This window comes from Indicator indicator, chromosome 18 (assembly GCF_027791375.1).
Source record: "Indicator indicator isolate 239-I01 chromosome 18, UM_Iind_1.1, whole genome shotgun sequence".
Classification (NCBI taxonomy): Eukaryota; Metazoa; Chordata; class Aves; order Piciformes; family Indicatoridae; genus Indicator; species Indicator indicator.
The window spans coordinates 21,459,761-21,487,172 of record NC_072027.1 but is presented as its reverse complement, the minus strand read 5'-3'; the positions used below and the strand labels follow the sequence as shown (position 1 = coordinate 21,487,172).

General features: G+C 44.6%; 1 protein-coding gene across 1 annotated transcript in view; it reads right to left on the bottom strand.

Annotated features, from left to right (window-relative positions):
• ANKHD1 (ankyrin repeat and KH domain containing 1) overlaps positions 1 to 27,412 on the bottom strand; it is a 121,834-nt gene that overhangs the window by 77,967 nt on the left and 16,455 nt on the right. The gene's annotated exons all lie outside the window — the stretch shown is intronic.

Here is a 27,412-nt window from a genome sequence, read left to right as displayed (position 1 = left end):
GCAGCTACACAGATGTTCACACTGGCTAATTCTGGTGGCACTGCTGGCTTCTCTAGCTTCTAGTGTACACAGAAGTACTGCCTGAGGAAAGGGAATGAAGTCTTCACAACTGAGCACTGAGGCCCCATCCAGGACCGAAGCTGAACACTGCAGCAAGCAAAGTACAAACGTTCTTGGGAGAAATCCACGGGATTTAGAAGAATGACTCTTGAGCAAAGGCTAAGGAAGCAGAGATACAGCTTATGAGGGGCAGCATAGCAGCAGTTTCCTCCCACTTAGAAGGCTCTCACAGAGCAGCTAATAAAAGGCTCTGCTGCTGGCAAATGTAAAATACAGTCCTGTCAAACAACAAACCAGCCAACCACCAAACAAACAAAAACCCACCCAAAACACAACAAAAACCCCACAGCGAAACCAAAAATCCTACCTGGCTGTCTAAACCAAACCAGCATTTCAGATCACTGTGGTAGGAGATCAGCCACATCACCTGGAGACCACCTCCACTTGCCTACTCTCTCCATTTTCCAGGTTTCCTTGCTGAAGTATTTCACACAGGATTTCTGAAGGCAAGAAGTCACAACACAGATCCAAATCCTACATCCTGTAAAGACTTTGATGCCTTTGGAGCTCCTGCTTTCATGGATTACTGCTGGTGGTCTCTGGGTTACAGGTTGGCTCTTCCTCCCAATAGCAAAGGCACTTTCAGCTCACTACTACTTCCTACCCTGTTACAGAAGCGGTACTGGATATAACCACACCAAGGGCTTCCAGAGGGAAAGCTGAAGGTGCCTTTTATTTCCGTCACCAGCTAGGGTTCTGCCAGGTGCCATCCCCAAATGTTAATTTCATTCTTTTTTCATATAGCACATGTCAAAACCTGTCAACAGCCCAAGACTACAAGAACAGGTGCCATGATGCTCACTGAATCACAGAATGGTTTGGGTTGGAAAAGACCTCCAAGGTCATCCATACAACCAGCAACCCAACACTACCATGGCCACCAAACCATGGCCCCAAGTGCCATGGCCACAGAGTTCTGGAACACCTCCAGGGAATGGGACTCCACCACCTCCCTGAGCAGCCTGTGCCAATCCCTGACTACTCTTGCAGCAAAGAAATCTTTCTAACCTAACCCTCCCTTGGCATAATTTCAGGACATTTCCTCTCCATCACCTGATACTAGGGAGAAATGTCCAAACCTCACCTCACTGCAACCTCTTTTCAGGGAGCTGTAGAGACCAATAAGGTCTCGCCTCAGCTTCCTCTTCTCCAGACTGAATGTCCCCAGGTTCCCCAGCTGCTCTTCACCAGCCCTGCTCTCCAGACCCTTCCCCAGCTTTGTTGCCCTTCTCTGGACCTGCTCCAACCCTGAAATGGTCTTCTTGGAGTGAGGGGCCCAAAATGTAACCCCAGATTTGAGGTGCAGCCTCACCAGGGCGCAGTCCAGGGGCACCATCCCTGCCCTGCTCCTGCTGGCCACACCATTGCTTGCACACACCACAGGCCAGGATGCTGGTGGCCTTCTTGGCCACCTGGGCACATGCTGGCTCATTTTCTGTTGGTTTTCAACCAGCACTCCCAGGTCCTTTTCTGCTGGGCAGATTCCAGCCACTCTGCCCCAAGCCTGGAGCATTCACAGGGTTCTTGTGACCCAAGTGCAGGACCCAGCACTTGGCCTTGTTGAAGCTCATACAACTGTTCTCATCCCATTGACGCAGCCTGACCATGTCCTTTTGCAGAGCCTCCCTACCCTGCTGCAGATCAACTCTGTCACCCAATTTAGAGTCTTCTGCCCCAAATCTCTATCTGGTTTTAAGTGTTTTGAAGTGTTGTTATGTCACTCTGCCAGGTGTTATAAGACTTTGTACACACAAGGACAGCAATCTGTTCTACAGGATGGACTAAAACTCTTGTCTCCTCCCATCCAAGGAATAATGAAATCATCCAAGACCATTCTTCACATTTCCTCAAACTCTTCCTTCTTACACACAATTTGTCATCCTTTCTCACATTATTAGAGTCTCCTGGCATATTACTGATCTGACAGTCCCTGAACTGAAGCCCACTGTTTGACTTTCTGTGCTTCCTGCAGGCCAGTGGCCCATTTTCAGAGACACACAAGTCACCACAGAGCTCATGGAACATCATCTTTTCATGGAATGATCATTGTAGCAGGATAAGAATATGGCAAACACTGCAAATTGTTCTCTATTGCAAAGAGTCTATAGCAATTAACCATACAGAGATGGTGATGTTCCAAATGCAAAGTTCCAGCTACCACTGAAATATTAAGAGCATGTTCACAAGCACACTACAAGGACAATCTTCACAAGTACAACATCAGCTGCCATGCAAATGCTAAAAGGTGAATTAAAAATAAACAGTAGGGCAACAGAAGGGCCAGGCTTTACAGCAGTACTAAGAACAGTGGCCCTGGAAGTCACCATTTAAGGACAGTCCTGAAGAAGGAATTGCCAGAAGGATAGAGAGAAGAGAGATCATCACCTGTACTGTGATTTTCACTGCCTTTTCCTCAAGTGTCCTCAGCAAACCCACTGCAGGGCACACCTTCAGTCTGCCTCTCTGGGGCAGTTCTTCAGTTGAGCACCTTCTGCTGAAGCCACAGGCCAGAGTGTTCACAAACCCTGGCAGGGCCAAGGCCAGAAGCATCATCCAACAACTGAGAAGAGAGGTCTTAATCACCCCTGGGAACAGATAGCCCAGGGGGATTAGGGATGGCACATTCCCAGAAGTGTTCAAGGACAGTTTGGATGGGACTTTGAGCAATCCAACCTACTGGAAGATGTCCCTCCTCAGAGGAGAGGGGTTGGACTGGATGATTTTTTAAATGTCACTTCCAACCCAAACCCCATTCTATTATTCTATAGCGTCTTCTGACTCAAAATAGATAATCTGGCTCCTCACCATCCAACACCATCATCATGCATACTGGGGATCTCTAAATGAGAAGAGTATGAACCCCAAGATCTGCAAGCATGTTAGTCCTCCTACTGGGCCACAAACCACCAATTCTAATACACACAGGTTCTGCCTGCTTCTGAAAAGAGTATTTCCACTGGTTTGAACAAGTCAGCAATTCAATAATCTCAAACAGAGATGCCAAACCCAGGTCAACTGACCACTATCACCAGGCTGAGACATTTTCCTGAAGCCACTGTGGCAATCAGCATGACTGAACTCAGTGATAGGTAATGCCAGATGCTCCACAAGTTCATGTCACCTAACTGAACTACAGAGCTGTTTAAATCAGCCTGAATTTGACTGCAGAAGTGGGCTAGAGCAAGCTCTCTTTCCAAGGGTAAAGCTTGCTCAGCAGATGCACACCTGTGCACTTACAACCAACACTGGGACCTGAAGCAGGGGTTTCCTTGTGCCTTTCAGACCTACCTGGGCATTTTACAACTTCACTACCAAGGTTAGAGTTTTAAGGTAACATGAAATGAGCTGGGAACCTGTCAGTGATCTTCCTCAGTTTTGGAACACAGCCAAGCTTGTGTCTTTCGAAAACAGGGCAGGGCCTTACATTGCTGGTGTGATTCTGCCATGAGGAATTGGGGACTCTCCTCCTGCAAACCACATCTGTATGTTCTCACAATTTGAACGCAGAACTTGAAAGCCATGAATAAATCCTAAGAAAGCAAAATGAATAGCCCAGGCCAAAGCTGTTTCAAGTTCACTGCAATGAAGGAACAAGACAGATACCCACTCGAACAACCACACCCCTTCTTTCTGTTTCATGAAGACTCTCAAAGAAGCATCAGCTGCTCTGCCCTAACTGGACAGTGTGTATCCAGGAGAATGGAAACACTGAAGCTTCTAGCTAGTACTCATAATGATCACCATTTAAAATACCTTAAAAAGAAACTGCTCTGTTATGAAGCCCACAGTTAAGACTCCCAGCACACACAGGTTTTCCAAAGAGATGAACACATCAAAGTGGAAGGGGTAACAGCCACTAACCCTCACAAAAAGCTGTACATCACCTTCCTCTGCAGTCCATTCCATCACACCCTACATTCTAACACACACTCGAGGCCATTTCCCTGCTAACAAGTCCATTTTATGATCTCACTTTTACACAAAGTCCAATTCAATTTCAGCTCATATGGAATCACTTGTGGGTCCCAGAAGCTTAAAGGGATCCTCTGTTTCCTTAAGGTCTTGCATCACTTGTTCCCCAAAAGGCAGGTTTTGATGGGAACACAGACAACTTTAAAAGGCCCAAAGAAGAATGAAATGGGAGCTGTGGCCCCCAAATGTGCCTTTTTTTCTTGCAACAGTATGTCAAGAACCTGCTCGGTCAGCAGAGTGTAGCTGACACCTCAAACAAGGTGAAGACGTTTACTGTATTAGAACCCCTGTTCAGAGGAATCAAGAAGTTATAAACTGTCAAAGGCAACTGCTACAGTCTTAGACCAACAAGCAGTAACTCCCCCAGAAAAGTACTAACCCTAGCATATTGCACAGCTGGCACCACAAGCAAACAGACAGCAAACAGGCAGGACTGTGCAAATCCATCTCTGTAAGGTCTCAGGTGGCTTAATTCAAATTCTTGACACAGGTATGGCTCTCCTAACAGCACATCAGAGGAATTTGGGTCAGGTAGGTTAAGAGTAGAATCTGAAGGAAGATTTCCCAAAGAAAGGAGATTCCTCAGGACCTTTCATCTGTTTATTTCTGGTAATATTTGGGAGCAGTGCAGCATCTGCAGAAAAGCACTCTCTGCTATTCTCTGACAACAGTGCTGCCAGCAGTGGCAGCAGCAGGCAGAGGTGAGAGCCATCATCTACCAAACAGCAGGCTGCTGCTCTGTGATGTGCTAGCTTCACCTGGAGTACTGCATCCAGTTCTGGAGCTCCTATTACAAGAAGGATCTGGAGGTGCTGGAATGTGTCCAGAGAAGGGCCACGAGGATGATCAGAGGGCTGGAGCACTTCTCCTATGAGGACGGACTGAGAGAATTGGGGCTGTTCAGTCTGGAGAAGAGAAGGCTCCAAGAAGACCTTATTGTGACCTTCCAGTATCTTAAGGGGGCTTACAAGAAAGATGGGGGGGACTTGTTAGGATGTTAGGTAGCGATAGGACTAGGGGGAATGGAGCAAAACTAGAAGTGGGGACATTCAGATTGGATGTTAGGAAGAAGTTTTACACCATGAGGGTGGTGAGAGACTGGAACAAGTTGCCCAGGAGGTGCTGGAGGCCCCCATCCCTGGGGGTTTTTAAGGCCAGGATGGATGTGGTGTCCCTGTCCATGGCAGGGGGTTGGACCTAGATGATCCTTGAGGTCCCTTCCAACCTTAACAATTCTATGATTCTGATTCTTCCTGCTTTCTGGATGTGATTTCCTAATTCCCTGCACTACTAACACAAACTGTGCACTTCCCTACTCTCTGATGATGTCAAAATATTTTCCCAGTCACTAGGTTCACCTCACATCGTTTTCAGAGCCAGTAAACTAAAGCATTGTGCTGTCAGTATGCTTACCAAGACCTACATTCTGGCAAATCCAGGAAAACACCAAAGCAGCTCCAACCTGCTGCCTGTGTTTAATCTCTTAGGAAGGTTTGCAAAATTCTGGCTGCCTTAGACAAGCAGTGTAAGGAGGCAGCCAGGTGAAGAACTGGAACTGGAGAGCACAGGACAGGCCTGAGGAGCAGACTCTGTGAGGCCTGTGCCCACTCTCTTCCAGATCAGACTCCCATCAGAGTCAGTGCTGGTTAGAAAGACATGGGCACAGAAGCACTGAACGAACACAGCTTTGCTTCACCAGCTTCCTAACAGATCCCAGACACATCAGAAAGGTAAATAAGCTGGGTCCCATTGATCAGGTGACTGCACCGCAATGGAAGGAGAGACATTCTTTGGCCTTGCAAAGAGTTCAGCAAGGACACAACACAGGTATTTCAGCCCCCTGAAAGGAGTGGCTCTGCTGTCTTGTAAAGCACAGCTCAAGGCAGTCAAATGAAAAGGAAAATCCATTTTCAAGTTTCACTGCTTCTACATCAATTTATCTAATTTACAACATGAGAATGAGGGCCATGATGTCTTTATTTACAGGGTTTTGAATGTACTTTTAATAGTCAGATGTGTTTGACTGTATGCTGATGGCTCAGAGTACAGGCCTCAAGGAAGAAAGCATATGTTGGGTAGTGTTCTTTGTACACAGGAATTAGAAAAATTCTAACCATCCAAGTGTAGTCATCTTTTGAAAATTCATACGCTTTTGAGAATGTCAGGGTAAAAGTGTTGTTAAATAAAAGTGCTTCAGATTGTGCTAAACCATGTGAAAGTTACAAGGGAAGGTTTGCTTGCTGTGTAAGGAAAGTATTTTAAAACAGACTATGGACTGAGCTACACCAGTGAGAATTTGGGGTAAGCTATCTGGCTTTCAAATCAAACGTCTTCATTAAAGCAGTTAAAATTTAAAGCCCTCGTCTCTTAAGCGTGCCAGACTTAAATTTCTGTCTGATTCTGGTGAGCCTTTGAAGAATTCACACAGTATTTACAGACTGGAATCACATCTAAAGCAGTACACAGGATCATGTGTAAAGTGAGACCTTCAGGATCCTACAATCCAAGGAAGCAATGCACTGAAGTCTACAGAGATTTTGCATCTGAACATTTGTATGTCAAAAAAAGAAAAAAAAAAAAGAAAAAAACAAACCCACATAACTCCTAACTACTCCTTTCAGACACTGTATCTTACCTGCCTGTGTTTCACTGCTAACAATACTTGTATTGTGACATAAACCCTGTTCTAGAACAGCTGATGCTACTTTGCCTTTCAAAAAGCTGACATTGGACATTGACTCCATATCACATCTGCCCATAATAAACCCATTGGTAGCAAACACGCTTTGACTGTATTTTTTTACCTCAGCATTTGCATCCTTCATTCACAAGATGAACTTTGCCCAGAAATGCTCCTTGAGTGTTTTAGAATTGTCATTCTTAACATTTAAAATGCTGTGTGCTTCCATGGTACAACACCTTCACTTACTGATAATCTTACCCTGTCATCCCAATCTAAAACCACTTTGATTATGGTCCAGCACATCTTCAAAGCAGTATCTGAGCCACTTGGCAGCAGCCTTTCTGATCACTGCCTAACAGTGCCATACACTGCTGTGCCGTTCTGGAGGAGATCACCCATTGCTGCTTAACAAACAAGCATGTCATTTCATAAACTATGAATCTCTTTAAACACCTGGAATTATTTTGTGCAAGAAAACATCATGACCAATATTGCCCCAGATTCCTTCTGCCCTGTATAATACTCAAAGACAAGAAAACTGAATCCCTGTTTAGCAGAGCAGGTTATTTCCAAGAAACAGATATGAATGCAAATCAAAGGAGACCAAAATTCTTGTGACGCTACCAGTCATGTTTTCAAAGTAGGCCTGATCAAGCCTTATTCCCTCCCAGCCCAGCAGCAGCCAGAAGCAGGAAAAGAAATAACCCAACAATGCTGTATCTGCTCTCTGATTGCTTCTGTACATTGCCCACCTGCTTCAGTGGCAACTCAGATGGCCATGACTAAACTTCTTGCTAAAATTCCCAACACTCCATCAAATCCAGCAGGGCTGGATTATTCAAGATGACTAAATGATTTAGATGATGAATTTTATTTCTGTGCTACTTATAATACCCCCTTTTACCAAGTGACTGACTTACAACTGGCTATGTCCAACAAATCCAGACATCTAAAGGCTCCACAACAGCACCTCCCAAAGTTTTGGAACGTCAGCTGTCACCCAGGCACACTTCTGGAGAGCCAATGCTGTTCTTTTTTACCTTGCAGACTGAAAATCAACCTCTCTAAAGGCAGTGCCATTCCCTGGGAACCAGGGCTTGAGGTGCAAGCCACCACAGTGCTTCAGACTGCACCAGCTGCCCTGGCTGACTCCGTGCTTCCCACAACACAGCTAACTCCTCTTGTACACTATGCATGGCCTGCCTGAGCATGGTGCAACTTGACAGATTCTTCAGCAGATGATTTGTCACCTAATAAAACCAAATAGAAAAGCCAAGGCAGATCATCCCTTCCAACTGTATTGTGGCTGCATTTACCAGGTTTTAACTCAATGACATTCCCAGATTGAAATCCTAATCCTGAAGTGTCCTCCAGTTGCTTGTTGCCAGTTTTTGATTGGTTTGTCGGTAAACCTTAAGTGTGAAAGTTCAGAGTATTAGAAGGTGATGTCATGTATAAAAATACAGCTGGGCTTCTGTCCCAACATCTCTAAGATAAACCTCAATGAATAAACACTTAACCCCCCCAGCCTTAAATCATAACAACTCAAAATCCTGGATCAGCAAGAATCTAGCTTCTAGTTAAGATATCAAAACCTTTGGATAAGTACCAGGTTTTCTGTTGGCTATTCTCTCCCCACCTGCAAAGGCCAGATTCTGGGGAGAATTCCAACTGCAAGAGGCTTCAGCAAGGGATCACGTTCATTTTCCCATTCTTTCACAGAGAAAGGGCAACAAGGCTGAAGAAGGGCCTGGAGCACCTGGCCTACAAGGAGGAGGTGAGGGGGCTGGGGGTGTTCAGGCTGGAGAGGAGGAGGCTGAAGGAAGACCTCATTGCTCTCTACAGCTCCCTGAAGGGAGGTTGGAATGAGGAGGGGACAGCCTCTGCTCCTTGGTGGCAAGAGACAGGAGCAGAGGAAATCGTTCCAAGCTGCACCAGGGAAGGCTCAGGCTGGATCAGGAAATATTTCTGCTGGGGGTGTTCCAACAGTTGTGGGCCTGGTGCTTCGGGACGTGGTTTAGAATTGACCCTTCAGTGCTGGGTGGAGGGTTGGACTGGATGAGCCTGGAGGACTCTGCCAACTGGGTGTGTTCTGTGATTCTGTGAAAAAGATTTAAAACTAAGTTTTCCTAACACCTTCCCAAGAAAAAAAGAAAGTTCAGCAATTTTTCTGGAAACAGAGTAGGCAGGTAAATGAAGTATCTTTCTGATACAGCATGGTGGGGGAGAAGACCACCTCTGTTATATTCAGCAAACTCTCTTTAGAAACCATTTAGGACAGACTAAACTGTTACTGTCTCATGGAATACAGTTCCCTCATGTGCAGCCAAAGCTAGCAGTGAACCTTCCTAATGCTCCAGTCCCTTACACTGATGTATTTGCAGAGCAGGAACAGCGCTTCTTCGTGAACCAATCCATATGGAAAGGTGCTCCACAGCAAAGCCTGTCATCATCATTGCAAACACTTCACACATCCTCACACAGCACAGTCCAACCTCTGCTTTGGAGGAGTCATTTGTACTACTCAGGTATGGCAGAGCTGGATCATCTGCATTAGTTGAATATGACACTTCAGGGATGCCCTGAGCAAATGTGTCTGGCCAGCTGGCCCAATGGCTATCACAAAGAACTGCTGTGGCCACACACTGCAGAGTAACTGCAACAGGCCTCTGTAGTAGGCCTAGCTCTTTCTAGAGCTGGTCATCCTCAGCCTACAATGTACTTGCTGTTCAATCCAGAAACTCCAACTGTCTGGAAATCCCACACATCTACAGATGAGCTGCATACCTTTCCAGGCAGAGTGCCTGTCAACAAAGAGCAGCCTTCCCCACAGATGGTACCAGTAAAGAGAATAAAGCTCAGCGTAATTAAGGGCTTGGTGCCAACCTGACAGCAGAAAGATCAGATGAATTCCATGGGTAAGTCTTAGTCACCTTCCAACTCACATGAAAATAATTCTGCAAATAGTGCTGCTGGCTTAACATGACAGCAGGAGCTGACAGAGACAGTAGAAAGCATCCACCCCTGTGCAAGGTGAACTCAACGCCACGCCTAGTGCCAGCCCCAAACGGATGAAACAACAACGAACAGCAGCACTACTGTTTAAAACCCTGGCACACCTAAACGTGCTCCAGGATGGCAAAAGACTTGCAAAACACAAATTGGGTTTGACTGAGAAAGACGAGGAGGAAGACAGCAAATTCCAAATCCCTTAGGAAAGAACATCTGCTGGGGAAAGACAAAGACAAGAACATCTCTTGGTGGCAACCACAGCCTGAGAATAAACATTTCTGATATGGAACAGTGAACCCTGCAGAAATTTTCCCTTCCCTGCCCCCAATGGCATTTTATTTGCCATTCGGTCCTCTGAAAATTCTCATTTAGAAGACATTTTAGTGTAGGTACAGCCTAATATCTCTTGTTGAGAAAAGCATTAACCAGAATGCTTCTCCCTCTTTCAGTCAGGCGTTGCAACACTTAGTCCGCAGCAGGCAGCTGAGGTTTGACATGGAAGGGTTTTTTTAGCTTTCTCTTCTAAAACAACTACATTGAGGATTTCAGGCTTTTCCAGATGCCTTTGTGATCTTCACCACTGAGCATCAAAATTACAGCCTGATCTTCATTCCAGTGCACTGGAGACCCACTGTATCCTTCACATCCCTCCATGGCAACTGCACTGAACACAACTACCCAAATGTTTACAGAATCACAGAATGGTCTGAGTAGGAAGGTAATTTAGTTCAATCCCCTTAGTAGGGACATCCTCAACTAGATCAGGTTGACCAGAGCCCTCTTGAGCCTCACCTTGAATATCTCCAGGGATGGGGCCCCAAGCACCTCCCTGGGCAACCTGTTGCAGTGTTCCAGCACCCTCATGGTGCAGAACTTGCTCCTCGCTCCTCACATCCAATGTCAATCTGCTCTGCTCTAGTTTGAAGCCATTGCCCCTCACCCTGTCACTTCGTAAAACATCTCTCTCCATCCTTGTAGGTCACTTTTATACCTATTTCATTTGAACTTTCACTACAAAACTATATTTTTCCCCTTGAATCACTGAGTTCATGGCACAAACAAACTCACTGGCTACTACTTTTGGTTTTATTCTCCTCAATCAGTGCTTGGCCATGCAAATTCTTTTAGTATAAAATTCAGACCTACAGCTTCAGGGCCATGGAAGGGGAAAGTTAGTAACTAGCATTTGACAATATTTCATGTGTCGCCATCACAGCTCCCAACACACTTCCAGAGCAGCAAAGTTTCCAGTGTCTACAAATCAGATTGCTAACAGCACACCATCGCACCCAATGAAGGGAATGTCCAAAAACACCTGAAAGGCCGTGACAACACACACATGCCATTGAAGAAAATCCTCCTTAACTACAGCTTCTGATTTTTGCCCTGTTTGACACTCCAACCACTCAGCATTCTATTCAGATTTCCAATGTAGTTGTCAGAACAGAAGCCAGGAATCCGGAGGACATTTTTCTTTGCTTTCCAGCATGGCAACAGCAGCAGCAAGATTTTGCTTTTTTCAGAAGCTAGGAAGCACTACTCCTGCTGCATGTCGTTCATACTGTTCAAAGTAATGTTTGGATGCCAGGGGTTCCTTGGTGGGCTCAACTACTTCTACAGGGCTGTGCTCAGATACCTGAACAGCTGAAAACTCATTTTCTATACTTCAGCACAAGGTCACTAACATTTTCATTTCTTCTGAGAGTTTTCCCATTAGATTTCTATTTAGCTTCATTTTACTTCAATATCCAGTTATCTAGTCAGGTAATTCACAACATCAGCATAAGTTTTGGCTAATGCTTGGAAGCAAATTCAGGGATGAAAACATAGTTCTCTATAGACTTCCAGATGTTTCTAGCAGAACCCCAGTCTCCCCACAGAGTCTGCAATTTCACCTTATTCCTCTTCACCAACCCAAACCACCCAATTCCTGTTTTCACAATGCAAGAAAGCACGCAGGTATTTCACAGACATGGAATCCCAGACATTTTAACTTATTAAAAGAAAGATTGGTTTAAAGGCTGTGTGAGAGTTGGAAGAGGACAGAGCCATAGCAGCCAGGTTATCCACACACTTATCTCCTCATACTTTTTGTCTTATTTAAATTCCTGACTACAACAGACTGCTACAGCATAACACTAAATGTTTCTATCAGATGGATTTTTTCAAGATGTGAATTTTGCCCCGTTACATGAAAACTGAGTTACCTTTTCTGAAGCTGAAATAACAGGAGCTGCCAGAAGCGACTCAGTGCTCCTCCTCTGCCCAGCTTGCCTTGGGCACTCCTGCCAACTACACTGCACTCACTTGGGCAGGAGCTTTCTACCACATGGCAAGACAAATCTGACCAGCAAAGGCTCTTCCTAAAGAGAACTGCCAAGAGGGGAGAAAGCTGTGCAGCCAGGAAGAGAAGATTCCTATTTGGTGGTGACAGCAAAGAGACACTAAACCACGACACACACCTCTTCCCTATGCCACTCACTACAATTGTCCAACTTTTTCTGTTTCCTAATAAAACATCTTTATAAAGAAACCAAAATTTTCAAGGCTTCTTTTCTATTAAATCCCTAGCACAAAAACCTTTGCCTTATTAAAAGGTGACAAGTTCCCAGACAGCCCTCAATATTTTTGGTTCCTTATAGGAACCAAGATCTTCAGACACATTCACCACTTACGTGCATAAAAATCACACTCATCACTCAACCAAATGCACTTTGACTCCATCTATATGACATTAACACAGAAACATCACAAATTACTCCTATGTCACAGTTCAAGATGTACTTCATCAGCAAATTGCCTTTTCACTCAAATCACTGCAGATAAGCATCTGGGAGAGCTACCTCCCTCTTTAATTACTTTATGCTTTCAAGAAGCAAGTACAATTAGAACAAAAATAATACAGGGGGGAAAAAAGGCAAGTTCTGGTGCAGTCATTATTTCATCAGCAATTCAGTAGCTGAATTGCATCAAACAAACGAAAGCTCAGGTATGAGAGGTCTCAGAGTTCAACACAAAGCCTGAAAAACTATATTCAAATACAATCAAGGGCTCGTATTTCCTCTAGCAAAGGACTGAACAAACATTAATGCTGAACTTGTCTAGATTGGTCTGGAACATTCGCTCATTCTCTCCTTTCCCCATTTTTGGGGTTTCATTTGGTTGGTTTTGAAGTACCTTTGGAAGAATTAAGCCTTAGTTCAAAACACAGCAGGTTCATTCCCCACTTCCATGAAATACTCCAATCACTCATACTGGATACATGCAGCAGCCCCTGGACTGAAGTTCTTAGTCTCTACCCACCAACACCCAGGCTTCAATCAACATGTAACCACCAGCTTGTTCCTTACTTAGCACTATTCAAGAGGCAACTAGACAGAGAGATGTAAGACAGAAAGGAGGGGAGAAAGCAGCATCTTCTTCAGCCCCAGGATTTTGTACAGGAAAGGAAGCTTGGTTTCCTTTGCCCTTTTTATAAAAACTAAAAAACAGGGCAAAAGAAATGAAGGCAAACACATCCCTGCAATGCATGGCAAGAGAGCTTCCTACAAGCAAAGTTCATTCAAACTATCCGCCTTTTGGCTTGTCAGACACAGCGAGTTCTGGATTCAGCCTTGGAGGAGGAAAAACCTTCTGATTATTCATTATAAGTTAAAAGCAAAGGCAGAAAACCACTCCAGCAAACAAATCCTGACCCCATGAAACCAAAAGCTTGGTGACATCAGAGGGTCTGCTAGATAAGAGTACAACAGGAAAGTGTCAAACAAAATTATTCACCAACAAATTGCTCTAACCCTGGAGCAGCTGCAACCCCAGGCATATGTCAAGCCAGGGATGAGTTCACTGTAGTGACTGGACTGTGGCTTGTGTTTTGTATTTTATCATCACTTTCTACAAGGGCTTGTAGCAACAGGATGAGGGGGAATGGCTTCAAGCTGGAAGAGGAGAGATTTAGACTGGATATTAGGAAGAAGTTGTGATAGTTTTAAGACTGTCTTTTTAATTTTTCTTCACAAAATTCAAGCAGAGAAAGTGAAAGAATGTAAATAGATCACTATTGGGTGTAAGACACTATTGGGAGACGCTGGAACAGGTTGCCCAGGGAGGCTGTGGATGCCTCCTCCCTGGAGGTGTTCAAAGCCAAGCTGAACAAGGCCTTGTGCAACCTCGTCTAGTGGAAGGTCCTTGGCAATGGCAAAGGAGTCAGAACTAGATGGTCTTTAAGGCCCCTTCCAAGCCAAACCATTCTATGATTTGATGAAGCACAAACTATTCTTTCTACATTTTCTCAGTCTGCAAAGATCCCTATAGGAAAGTCCCAGTTCCCTGACCGCCCTTAACGTAGGCAACAGCACTAGAGAGTGCAGTATTGTCCACCAAGGTCTGTGGACAGGCAGGATTGTTATTTTTATTAAACAAGTCACACAGTAACGGCCAATTCTACCACCTCCAGTACATTCTTGGCATTTGCTCTATTTTTTGTTGCTTGTTTTGTTTTCAATTAAAAAAGCACTTTTAGCCAGGGCAGCTAAGGCCTCCTTTCTCATTTGTTTTTGATCTTAAGAAAATGTATAGCCTTGCGTCTGAGAGGAACATTCAAAACTCAAAGATAACTCAAATTATAAAGGACAACGGTGGGATTTAGCACTGGTTTATAAGCATCCACATTACTCAGGATATGGACTTGTTTTGGTGCTTCTCTAGGATCAAATGGTAGGTACTGTTAGAGCTAAATAGGGGCTTACCACCTGATTTTTTAATTTAGCTTTTAATGACCGAGTCAGGGATATTTTTAGAATATTTTTCACCCTTAGCAGATTAAAGACAGCAATACACACCCAGAAACATTTGCCAAGGTAGCAAAATCACAACAATTCAGTTGGCTGCCTGCTGTCTTTTCTCATTGTCAGCCTTCTCTTCCCTCTGTCACTAGCTCCTCCTGCAACACCTTTCCCAGGGCCGCAGCACCAGCGAGGCCGTTCGCTCATTCATGCACTTCAAACAAATGCTCTGCCAGTGGCATCACACTTGCCAGCATTGCTGTGATGATCTAAGGGAAAACTTCAGGCACCAGCAGAATCGTTGGCCTGGCTTTGTTTGGCTTTTTGACGGACAGAGGCTCAAATGGCAAACTCAGCACATCCCCTGCACCGGGCAGTCATCTGCTCACCCAGTCAGGCGAAGCATAAGCACATGCACAGATGCCAGCACACAGCTACAGCAATGGCAGTGCAAGCGAGCCTGTAGGAGCTGTTGGCACCCACCCAGGGCCTCAGCAAGAGCCACAGCAGACATCAAATATGGGAAAAGGTACAAGGTTTATCACATTATTTTACAGACTAACCATAGAAAATTATTATTCAGTTCCTGGTTCTTCCTTTAATGCCTTCTCAGAGACAAAAGCTATGCTTTAATTTCTCATTTCAAGCCTGACAATGACTTGCCTCCAAGAATTTGACAGATACACCTTGATAAGCCAAGTCTGCTGCTGAAACATGGAAAGGAGGAGCACAGAAATGTAACTGTCCACAGTGGGAGGGTAAGGAGCAAAGAAAAACTTCACATACCCTTGAGAAACATCAAGAGAAGAAAAAAAAATGATTGCTGCTAAAGAAGGCACACAACTTTAAGTCTCACCACCTCAGAGTGTCTGACCTTTGAAAACAAGCTGGTTTACAGGCACTCTCACATCTTTGGTGAGAGAAGGAGAAAAGAATGGAATCCACATCTGCTTTTTGAGTAACCTATGGCATATGGAGGGATAGTATCATACCCCTATGGAGACTAACACCAGGATATGACCCTAGGATCACCTGGATAGGGACCTCGACAGGATAGAGAAGTGGGCCCAGGAGAACCTCATGAGGTTCAATAATGTCAAGTGCAAAGTCCGACACTCAGGTCAGGACAATTCTTGTTATCAATGCAGACAGAGATGATGTGGTAGAGAGCAGCCCTGCAGAAAAGGACTTGGGAGTACTGGTGGACAAATGGGCAGCAATGGGCACTTGCACCCCAGAAGGCCAAGAGGACCCTGGGCTATATCAAAAGCAGTGTGGCCAGAGATAGAGAAGGGATTTTGCCCCTCTGCTCTGGGGAGATCTCACCTAGAGCACTGCATTCAGTTCTGGAGTCTTCAACACAGGAAGGGCACGACGTCCTGGAGAAGGTCCAGAGGAGGGCAACAATGATAATCAGAGGACTGGAGCACCTCTACTATGAGAACAGGCTGAAAGAGTTGGGGTTGTTCATCCTGGAGGCAGATCTTCAAGCTGCATTTCAGTATCTGAAGGGGACCTACAGGAAGGCTAGACTGTTTAGAAGGGCCTGTGCTGAAAGGATGAGGAGCAATGGTTTGAAACTAAAGCAGGGTAGATTTAGGTTGGACATCAGGAGGAAGTTCTTCACTCTGAGGGTGGTGAGACACTGGAACAGATTACCCAGAGAGGTGCTGGAGGATCTGTACCTGTAGACAATCAAGGTCAAACATGCTGGGGCCCTGAGCAACCTGATCTAGTTGGAGATGTCCCTGCTGAATGCATGGGGGTTGGACAAGATGATCTCCAAGGGTCCCTTCCAACCCAACACATTCTGTGATTCTAGACCCCAAGCACAAGAGCAGTGCAGTAAGAACTCATCTAACCTTTGCATGCTATTTATCTGCAAACATCCCACCTGGACTCTTCTCTAAAAATTTCTAGCATTCCAAGTGGGCTGCAATTGCTTTCCTGAATCAGGAAATGGGTCTGGCTCAGTACAGCACTCAGTGACTGTCTGAAAGAAAAAATAATAAAAAAAGAAAATACTTCAACATTTACAAGCAAAGACCTCAGAGCACATGTTGAGGGCCAGTAAATCACTGACTGACCCAGAAGACTATGGACTCAGCCTCCAATTTGTGCCAATCATGCATGGCAAAGCAAGCCAAATCACTCCTTTTAAGAAAAGATCACTGCCCTACGGTATGCAGCAACACAGGCTGATGGATAAACTCCTGCCTCAAACCAAATACTGGAGAAATTGTTGGTAAACCTCTTCCCGACAATACCCACAGCCCTTCAGTGCACTGCCATCACATACAGATTGTGAAACAAAACATTCTGAACATAAGGCTCTGGGAGTGCTGACCACAAAACAACCAAAAATCAGGATGCTAGAGTCACAGAATCACAGAACACAGCCTGTTGGCAGAGCTCTCCAAGCTCATCCAGTCCAACCCTCCACCCAGCACTGAAGGGTCAACTCTAAACCACAGCCCTAAGCACCAGGTCCACAGCTGCTGGATGGCCCAGAGATGGTGAATCCAGCACTGCCCTGGGCAGCCTCTTCCAATGTTTGAGAACCCTTCAAAGGCAGAAATATTTCCTGATTCCAGCCTGAGCCTCCCCTAGTGCAGCTTGGAACCATTTCCTCTGCTCCTGTCTCTTGCCACCAAAGAGCAGAGGCTGTCCCCTCCTCACTCCAACCTCCCTTCAGGGAGCTGCAGAGAGCAATGAGGTCTCCCTCAGCCTCCTCTTTTCCAGCCTGAACACTCCCAGCTCCCTCAGCCCCTCCTCTAGCCCAGGGGCTCCAGACCCTTCTCCAGCCTCTCTGCCCTGCTCTGGACAGGCTCCAGCCCCTCAATGTCCTTCCTGCAGTGAGGGCCCAGAGCTGAGCACAGCACTCGAGCTGTGGCCTCCCTGGTGCTGAGCACAGGGGGATGGTCACCTCCTGTCCCTGCTGCCCACCCTGCTTCTGACCCAAGCCAGGAGGCCTTTGGCTTTCTTGGCCCCCTGGGCGCTGCTGGCTCATGGTCAGTGACTGCCATCCAACACCTCCAGGTCCCTCTCCAAGTCACAGCTTTCCAGCCACACATCCAAGTCCGTAGCTCCCCATGGGGTTGTTATGACCCAGGTGCAGGACCTGGCACTTGGCCTTGCTGAACTTCATCCAATGAGCCTTGGTCCATGGGTCTCACCTGTCCAGATCCCACTGTAAAGCTTCCCTGCCTTCTAGCAGATGGACACAGCTACCCAGCTTAGTGTCATCTACAAAAACTTCTTCAGAAAGAAAACAAGAAATCTATTTACTGTGATCCAACTAGAAGAAAGAACACACCCACCTACTGTTAATGCATTGCAAAAACCAAGGTCCTCTGCCACAACAGGCTAGAGGACTCATCTCATTTTTATTCTTCCTGGCATCCCCCTACAGCTCAAAACCCAAAAAGACACAGGTGCATTAGAATAAGCACTTTCACCTAGGTCCATGTCTCTGAAGCTCCACTTCTTCAGATCAACTTTTCGCCCATCAGAGGTCTCACAATCCAACATGTGGCACCACAGAGCCCGAGTTTTACTGGGCATCTTTAGACCACAACACAGAGAAGTTCTAACAAACATTAATCAATGGAGAGCTTCAAGCAGCGAGCACAGAAAAGTCTGGCCAGTTAAGATTATACTAAAACAAACTTCTCCCATTGTTTCTCTCCAGGTCTTGGCTCTTAGAGAATCACAGAATGGTTTCAGTTGGAAAATCCTGTAAGACCATCCAGTCCAATCATCAACCCAACACCACCATGGCCATTAAACCATGAACCAGAGTGCCATGGTGGCACATTTTTTGAACTCCAACCTAACCCTCTCCTGGCACAATTTCAGGTCATTCACTCTCCTCCTGTGACCTGATACTAGGGAGAAGAGACCAATCCCCACTGCACTGCAGCCTCCTTTCAGGCAGCAATGAGGTCACCCCTCAACCTCCTCCTCTCCAGACTAAACAACCCCAGGTCCCTCATCTGCTCCTCACCAGCCCCATTCTCCAAACCTTTCCCCAGCTTTGTTGCCCTTCTCTGGACATGTTCCAGCCTTTCAATGTCCTTCTCGGAGTGAGAGGCCCAAAACTGAACCCAAGATTTGAGGTGCAGAGTACAGGGGCACCATCACTGCCCTACTCCTGCTGGCCACACCATTGTGGATCCAGGCCAGGATGCTGGTGGCCTTCTTTGTCACCTGGGCCCACACTGGCTCATGTTCAGCTGCTGTCACCCAGCACCCCCAGGTCTTTTTCCTGCCTGGCAATTTTTCAGTCGCACTGCCCCAAGCCAGAAGCCTTCATGGGGTTGTTGTGCCCCAAGTGTTGGCCCCAGGGACCCAGCACTTGCCTTTGTTGAACCTCATACAACCGTCCTCAGCCCATGGACTTAGCCTGGCCATGTCCCTTTGCAGAGCCATCCCTACCCTCCAGCAGATCAACTCTGCCACCCAGTTTGGCGTCCTTTGCAAACCTACTCAGGGTGCCTCGATTGCCTCATTCCTCTTTTCATGGCTACATCCTCCTACTTGTTCTTTTCTCTGCAGAGGCTTCCAAACAACGATGCTTGCTTGGTTTAGCAATACAAGGCAAAGCCAAATGGAAGTCAGGCCAGGCTGGTTGGAATATTCTTGCTCACTGTAGCCTCCTTCTGTTACTCAAAAGTCATGTAATTCTTTGAAAGCACAGAAAGAATTTCAGCCTATGTAAGCATTCAGATCCAGGAATTTTTTTTTTTACAGACACATCCAAAGGGGAGCCTCAGCAAGTAGCCATCTACATATACGCAGACAGGAACAACCAACTGCACACAGGAGTAACGTGCAGGTGAAAGTTCTTCAGAAAAGAATTGGTAGATTTGAAGACAAATTCAACTTGCAAATCAGCGTTTCTCCTGCCAAAGGCAGACAACAAACTGAGCTATATACAAAAGCACAGCTTGCAGGACAGGTGAGTAACACTACTCTCTCAATGAACCAGCAGAGCTCAACTTGAGTGATATGACTGATTTGAGGCAATAAGCTATGAAGAACGGATAGCACGAACAGAGATGCCAGGGGAGAACAAGATCAGATCAAAGTTTAAATCACACAAGTTAAGGGCAGAGAGATTTTCTATTATTTAAGATGAGAAGATAACAGTCTGCAATGTAGTTCTAAGGATGGCAGCAGTGAAAAAGGGAACACTGAACTTGGATATGATACATAAAAAAAGTGACCAAAGCAACTCTACTGAAAAAAAAAAAAAAAAATCTTTACTACAACTTACTTTCTTCTCTCATGAAGCTCTTCCAAAGCAGCTGAGTGCCCCCTTTGCCCCCAGGGTACTTATTTCAACATGCAACAGTGATGGACGCCTTAGTAAAGTCTTCTCATTCTAAGGACTGCAGGTGGCTTAGCATGCTAAGGAGCTTCCAGCACCAGAGATCAAAATTGTTTGTCTAACCAGTTTTTAAAGCCACCAGTCGGGAATGGCACAAGTATAGCTGAATTTGCCTGGGGAAAAGGAAGAACAGGAGGCAAAACTAGATCCATTGAGATTTCTTTCATCCCCGTTTTTCAGAAAGTTTTAAAATGCTGTACAGAATTTGAGGAAAAGGTGAGGGCTAAAAGCAAGCCAGTAACTGCCAGTTTAGAGATCAAGCTTTGTTACACAGGGAAAGAATGCTTTGCAGAACTGCACTCTGACTTGTGTTCCCACAACAAAACTTTTCTTGCTAGCTACCAACAAGGATAATTTCTCCTTCATGCAGTGCTCCAATTCAAATATTCTGCTATGTGTTGAATACTCAAGTATTTAAATACTTCATAGTCATAAAGAATATAAACTCCATTTCTGTGCAAGATGCATCATGTACTATAGCTGGTTCTAAATCACAAAGCTTGAGTTCGTAGCTTTCAAAAGATCTTGAAAAAAGCAGAAAATCATTCACGGAATCACAGAAAATATCGTGTTGGAAGAGACCTCAAAGATCATCCAGTCCAACCTTCCACCCAGTTTAGGGCCAATCCTAAACCGTTTCCCTAAGCACCAGCTCCACAGCTGCTTGAACATCTCCAGGGATGGTGACTCCACCACTGCCCAGGGCAGCCTGTTCCAATGTTTGAGTACCCTCTCTCTGAAGAAGTATTTCCTATCTGGAGAAAAGGAGGTTGAGGGGAGACCTCATTGCTCTCTACAGCTCCCTGAAAGGAGGTTGGAGTGAGGAGGGGGCAGCCTCTGCTCCTTGGTGGCAAGAGACAGGAGCAGAGGAAATGGTTCCAAGCTGCAGCAGGGGAGGCTCAGGCCTCTCAGGAAATCTTTCTGCCCTGGAAGGGCTCTCAGACATTGGAAGAGGCTGCCCAGGGCAGTGCTGGATTCACCAGCCCTGGAGGTTTTCCAGCAGTGTGTGGACCTGGTGCTTAGGGCTGTGGTTTAGAGTTGACCCTTCAGTGCTGGGTGGAAGGTTGGACTGGATGAGCTTGGAGGGCTCTGCCAACTGGGTCTGTTCTGTGATAGTTTGTCAGAGGTGACCTGTCAAGTGAAAAAAGCAACAGCTTTACCTGTTACATCACATACTGTAAAGTATTAATAACTCATTACAATCTGTTGCTCCTGACAGTTAAAAGTCCCTAATATTTAATGCCATTATTAAACCAAGAGAAAAAAAGCCCACCCACAAGAGCTCAGTTAACTTCTCCCAAGCATCCGAAGACACTCGTCACAGCACGAGCAGACAATTTCAGCAAATCTTGCATGAACATGTAGCAAGCAGCCCTGCTTCCGATATAGTTATGTTCCAGAAGGGGTGGCTATACACCCAGACTGCCAGCCTGACTCAATGGTCTGGTCAGTGCCCACCCAAGTGGCCAGCAATAGTCACCACCACAATCAAAACCAACCACCAACTGAATCTGAGTGGGGTGATTCAGATCCAACCTTCTGCACACTATGAAGCAGTCACTTCATACACAAACTCTACTCTGAACTCTTGTAAGCTCTGGTTTTATCATCATTTGCTAATGAAACTACATGACTGACAGATGCAAAAAACTAAAAATGCAAACTTAAAACCCAGGTATGTGAAACTGAGTTTTTTTACTGAACTATTAATGTAGTCTTACAGGAGATCCAAGTGAGAACCAGGCTTTCGTCATTCTCTTGATACACTTAGGGAGAAGTTACATTTTGATAAGCTCAAACCTGCAAGCACAGCAACTACTTCATTTCACAAGGTTAGCATCCACATTCCACCACAAAGACAGACTCACACCTGTATCCATCTGTTTAGAGGGAGAAAACGTGCACAGGAATGAAGTGGAAAAACAGAAAAAAAGATACCACACCACACTCAAGTCAGGTACCTTCTGTGGTAAGACAAATTTGGGTCAGCAGCAATAGGTACCACACACTAGTTTTAAGTGAGCTGGGATCTAAGCTAGTGTTCCATTCTTCTGTACCTGTTTAACACTGCAGCTCCACCTCACTAGCTGTCTTGCAATGCTGCTATGCAAGATCTTTGTTTACCAACTCCACCACAAATCTCAAGACAACCAAAACAAAAGCTTGCTTCAATGTATTGCCAACAAACCAGAGCTGTCCCACAACAGAACCCTAGAAGCCTGTAAGGTTAGCAGATACCAAGCACAGACAGCGTTGCCAATAGCCTGCAGCTGGCACAGGGCCCAGTGCAGGCTTCCACCCCCTACTGCAAACCTCACCGTGGTTATCTGCTCTCTGATGGATGGGGGATATGGTAAAGAAAAGGAGGAAAAAAAAGAGGAATTAAAAAAAAAGGATAGAAGTTCGTCTTGGTACAGGCTGAATTCCATCTCAATTTAGGCACTACACAGCACTGTCAGTACAGCACCACTTCTCCTCTACCCAAGCACTGCCCGTTTCCCTTTGTTGGCTGAGGCTACTCCAAGCACTAACATACAGGTGCTGAAAACAATACTACATGGAAAAAAGGTTTTCATCAGGAATTATCTCCATATTAGAACAGGACAACAAAGAGGATTTCATCTTGCAGAAGAATCCAAGTTGCATTAAAAAAAAAGATGGAAGAAGCAAAACAGAGAGTAAAGTGGCTTAATAAAATGCATCCAAGACTCTGGAAAAAAACCATTAAAAGAAGAATTACACAAGTTGTTTAGGGTACTGCCATGAAGCACTGGCTGATTAACAATGACCTCTAAGATACATATATTAGACAGCTTAGCTGTCTGAACACATAAAGGCACACCTCTAAGTGTTATGACTATGAAACTGTTCTTCCAAGGAAGACCCAACTGAGAAAGAGGCAAAAAAAATTGAAGCTAGTATGTTTAACACACTTTCAAAATTAGGGAAGTTAATTTGACTGAAAGCAGGATTAGACTAGATTTTTTCCAATCTACACTACTAGATTAGAAAAAAAAATTGAACTCATGCAAAACCTCCAGAAACAGTATTAATAACTCAATGACATGCACAAAATTCAGTTTCTCCAACTTACTCCAAAAGCACCACACATCTGTATGTTTCACATACCATATATTCCTTCCCACTCTGAATCTTTAGATGGCGGAGAAAGAAAATAAGCAAGTCACCATAATGTGCCAGTATCTCAAAAGGCAAAATTTTCCCACTTAGTAAGACAGTGGCCCCTTGGGCAGCAGCACAGCTTTGATCTCTAAAGAAAGTACTGAACTGAGGCCTACTCACACTTTTCTTATCCACAGCTGTTTCTCCTATTTGACCTCTATGCTGTGCAGCCATGTAACACCAAGTACTTCTGATCAAATTACAGTGAAAAGCTTTTCTTGGTTTAAAAACTAAAATAATCAGTCAAAACAGTTGGACTGAGATAAGACTTTTGCCATGCTGAAGGTGGCTAGACACTTAAAATTCGATATTGCTGTATTTTCACCATATATTTTGCTCCAATTTTGCTTAAAGCTTCTTTGCTCAAATTCTAGCAATCCTTTCTTAAATTCCCCTCAATGAAGACCCCATTTTTCTGTTTTATTCAAGAACATGGATCTAGAAATGTATTTGTTACACTTCGTGAACACAGAAGTGCAGCCATTATATTGACAAACACAAATGATCTGCTATGGCCCTCAACTTCTATCATTTAAAGGTGAAGTTTCTAATGAATTAGATGCCCACATGCATTTAAAACACAAGTAAGCTACTCATCAGCCCTAAGGTCCAGAGATGAGTCTTATTGATTATAAACAATGATCAAAGAATTTATCTATCCTAGTCTGTGATGCTTCTCAAGGAATCTTTCCCATGCAGGATGAAAGCAAACTATGCATCTTCTGAACTGTTTTCAGACCTCAGCTCACTCACCAGTAATGCTGTCTTGTTATATTCAAGCCCTCTAATGTTGGGGAAAAGAAATATAATTTACTCTATTTTAATAAAAAAAAAAACCAAAAGGCAGGTTTGTTCAACAGCTTGGCAAGTGAGTAAAGCCAGAGACACACACACTGGCAAGCATTCAGTTCTACAACTGCTGAATCTCACTCTATCCTTTCAGTTTATCCTAAAGCAGGCAGATTTTAGCTGTGTCCATTCAGATTTGGAACCTGTTCTGTCTGTGCACTAAGTAGGTGATTACTTCCCCAGTTCCAGAACACACAACCCCCAATGCCCATCTCTCTCACCCTACCAGCTTTCTACAGAGCAGTAGCAGGCTCTCCTGTTTGAGTCAACTACTAAAGTTCACCAGGTGTATTAGTACCCACTTGTTACTAAAAGTAGCTTTCTTTTTCACCATGTCTGTGCAGTATAACACCCCAGTCTCAAATACACCAAGCCCCCCACTACATAAGGGTCTTTAGTCATCTTCCATGGTGCATTTCAACAGAAAAGAATGCTAAAAGAATGCTGAAAGAAATGCTCCCTGTGTGACCATAAGGATGGACCACTCCCCCACCTGTTTTGTTAAGAAAACCCTCGGCTGAACATGGTTCTCCAAAGTATCCTACCTTCCTCACAAGCCTCTTTACAAACAGCAGGGCTCTTGAAAATCTCACTGCTAACCATACTCCTCCCTGAGAAACACCTCCCCAACAGGAACACTAAGTGTTTTAAAAGCTAGACAAAGAGTTTCTTTACTAGTTTCTCCTGCACCTATTTTTTTGCTGCTTCATTGATGAAGTGCTTCAACACTCAGATTGAGAAGGAATATGCTCAAGTATCTCCTGGTAAGGATACAGGTACCCAAGCTGTTCCCTCAAGTTGAAAATGAGTTCAGTAACGTTCTATGGCACTCAGCAAATCCATGCTGAACATGTGTAAACACTTGGGGATTTTGCAACTTTCTGTGGAATTTCATATTTTGGGTGCAGAATACACTGAACATGCATGTGGGATTTTGATTTGGCCCCATGCTTCAACCAACACCTTTCTCTATCCTCTTTAAGAAACAATTTGCAATCCAGATAAAAGACTGCAAGTTGTTTTCCCTTCCAGATACCTATAAAAGGTGGGACCAGAAAATAGAACATCTTCCACCTGTCATAGTTTTTCCATCTCCTTGGAGGAGAGTTTGCCCTTTCAAGAACATGGGTTGAAGGACTCACAGAGGAACCTGCAAGATGAACAAAGGCCCTGAGTGCTACAACAGCAGCAAAGAGCCCTCATCCCCCGTGTTGTCCCTAAAAAGGAAATTCAAGTGGCAACCTTAATGAAGATCCACGAAGAGCCATTATCATTCAGAGATGAAGTATGATTTGAAGAAATCAGCAGTACCCTGAGTTAACAGTGGAGCTCAAAGTTTCTAGTGCAGAACAAGAATCCACTGTGAGGACACTAAGGATCTATTTAAACATCTCCAAAGACCATGGTTCTCCTTGGTAGGTTATTTTACCTCTAAAATCCCTTCCTTGCTACTTGGAATCAGACTGAAGATATGTTTAGGAGAATGTCCCCAGGAATGGGATTTAATTGTTTTGATTTATCCTCTGTTTCTGAAAAATGAAAACTATTCCCATTTATGATGTTCACAGAACAGCTGAAATCTCTGGTCTTCAGAAAATAAAATTATTTTTTGTGAAATAAGTCAGGCACTCACAGTTGTTCACTACGTGCTATGTTTTGCTTGAACAGATGACAGAGGGAAGTGTGGCTGTCCAAACTGAAGTGGATCAGCCAGGTTTTAAGAAGGCCCTAGGAAAGATCTAACAGCTGTTGGCGTGCACATGGACACACACGTACACGTACACCTGCTGCTGTGTTAAGGAGGGTGGGTGAGGCACAGCTCTTGCTAGAAATTTTTTTTAAGGCTGTCAGCTTCAGCAACCAAAAACCACAAAATAGTTTGGAAACAAAATAAACAAGCTGAACTGTGAAAAACATCCAGCATTCTTCTGATGGGTAAATACAGAAATATTTTGGGGAAGTTCAACTAACCTCTGGCCTTTCCCCTTCCACATGCAGGCCTAGCCAGCTCGCAAATCAAGACAGCTACTTAAAAAAAAAAAAAACCTTCCATAAATATTGAGCATACAGTGTTTGAAAACCAATTCTGCAGAAGGAATTTGAAGAATACCATCTGGCTGCAGTTGCTAGAATTTACCTTCCACAGTTAATGAACAGCATGTCCACGTGAGATCTGAGCATTAAAGATTCATGAAAATGAGCAAAACCAGTTTTGTAAGTCATACTCCTTAAGATCCTAATGGTGCAGCCACAAACCCTGCATGTGAAAAGCCCCAAGAAATCTGAGCCACTATACGCAAGGCTGATTTTCCTCTAGGTTGTAAGCTGGGAGCAAGCCTCACACAGGAGAAGCGATCATCACAGAGGCCAAGCAACCCTGGAAACCACATCAGACAAGGCCGTAGCTAAACTACTTCTTTGAGTAGTAGTTCTGCCATCTACTTTTGCAAGCTATTCTTAGTGCTGGAGAATAAAAGGTGGCTAATACACCATACACTTGCTTTTGCCAAACTGCAAACCAAAGTTCTGACACTAGGCCACTTTGTTGCCATACTGGAAACCTAGAAGCTCACTTAAGGTTACAAAGGATATTTTCAGGCAAATCAGCCAAAGAAGTGCAGTGAAGATCCCAGAATATCTCCCAGACACACAGCTTTTACAAACACTTTAAAATTACGGAGTTTTATTAAATAAATTCCCAGATTTTCAGTGTCTCCTTTAGGTTTGCTTAATAGTACTTCTAGTGTTCAAATCTGCAGTGGGAAAGGTAATTACTGCTTAACTGGAAGACATTCTTAAGAATGTTTTCAGTTTTTTGATCTCACACATTCATCAAGTGGCATTAACTTTGTCCAATCTTTTCAGAGAGAGATGAAGCCAGCAAACAAAAGCTTTTTTGCTCTTCTTTCCAGATTCCTTCTTTTATGCCCATTTTCTATATCCTTACTCCAATGACTCAGGGAAACAAACTAAAAGCAAATAACCTAATCCTAAGGACAAGTGTCCAGCTACTGTTTGGAAGCCTAAAGGAAGCTTCCTCCCAGGCATGACAAAAAGTCATGGCACATCCTATATTTTTTCAGTACCATGAAATCATTTTGAATGCCTCAGCCCCACCTAGCACAGACACTGCCTGCCCTCCCTAGCATGGCCATCAGACACCTGGGCTGACAGTTTAGGAAGCCCAGGACACATCAGTCATGGGGTATATGGGAAACATTCTCAATGTGCTGAAGAAGGGATCAGAGTATCCAAACTCCCTTGTTGTCGGAGTAGCCCAGAAGCAGTCTGTCTTCCCTGCAAGTCAGAGCTCTGACCCCAAGCATTACATTAGCTCAGAAGAAGCTCACCTTTAACTAGGCTATTGCAACTTCCTGCTGACAAAAGCTATGCCGTGTTCTAAGGGGGGTGCAGTGTTCA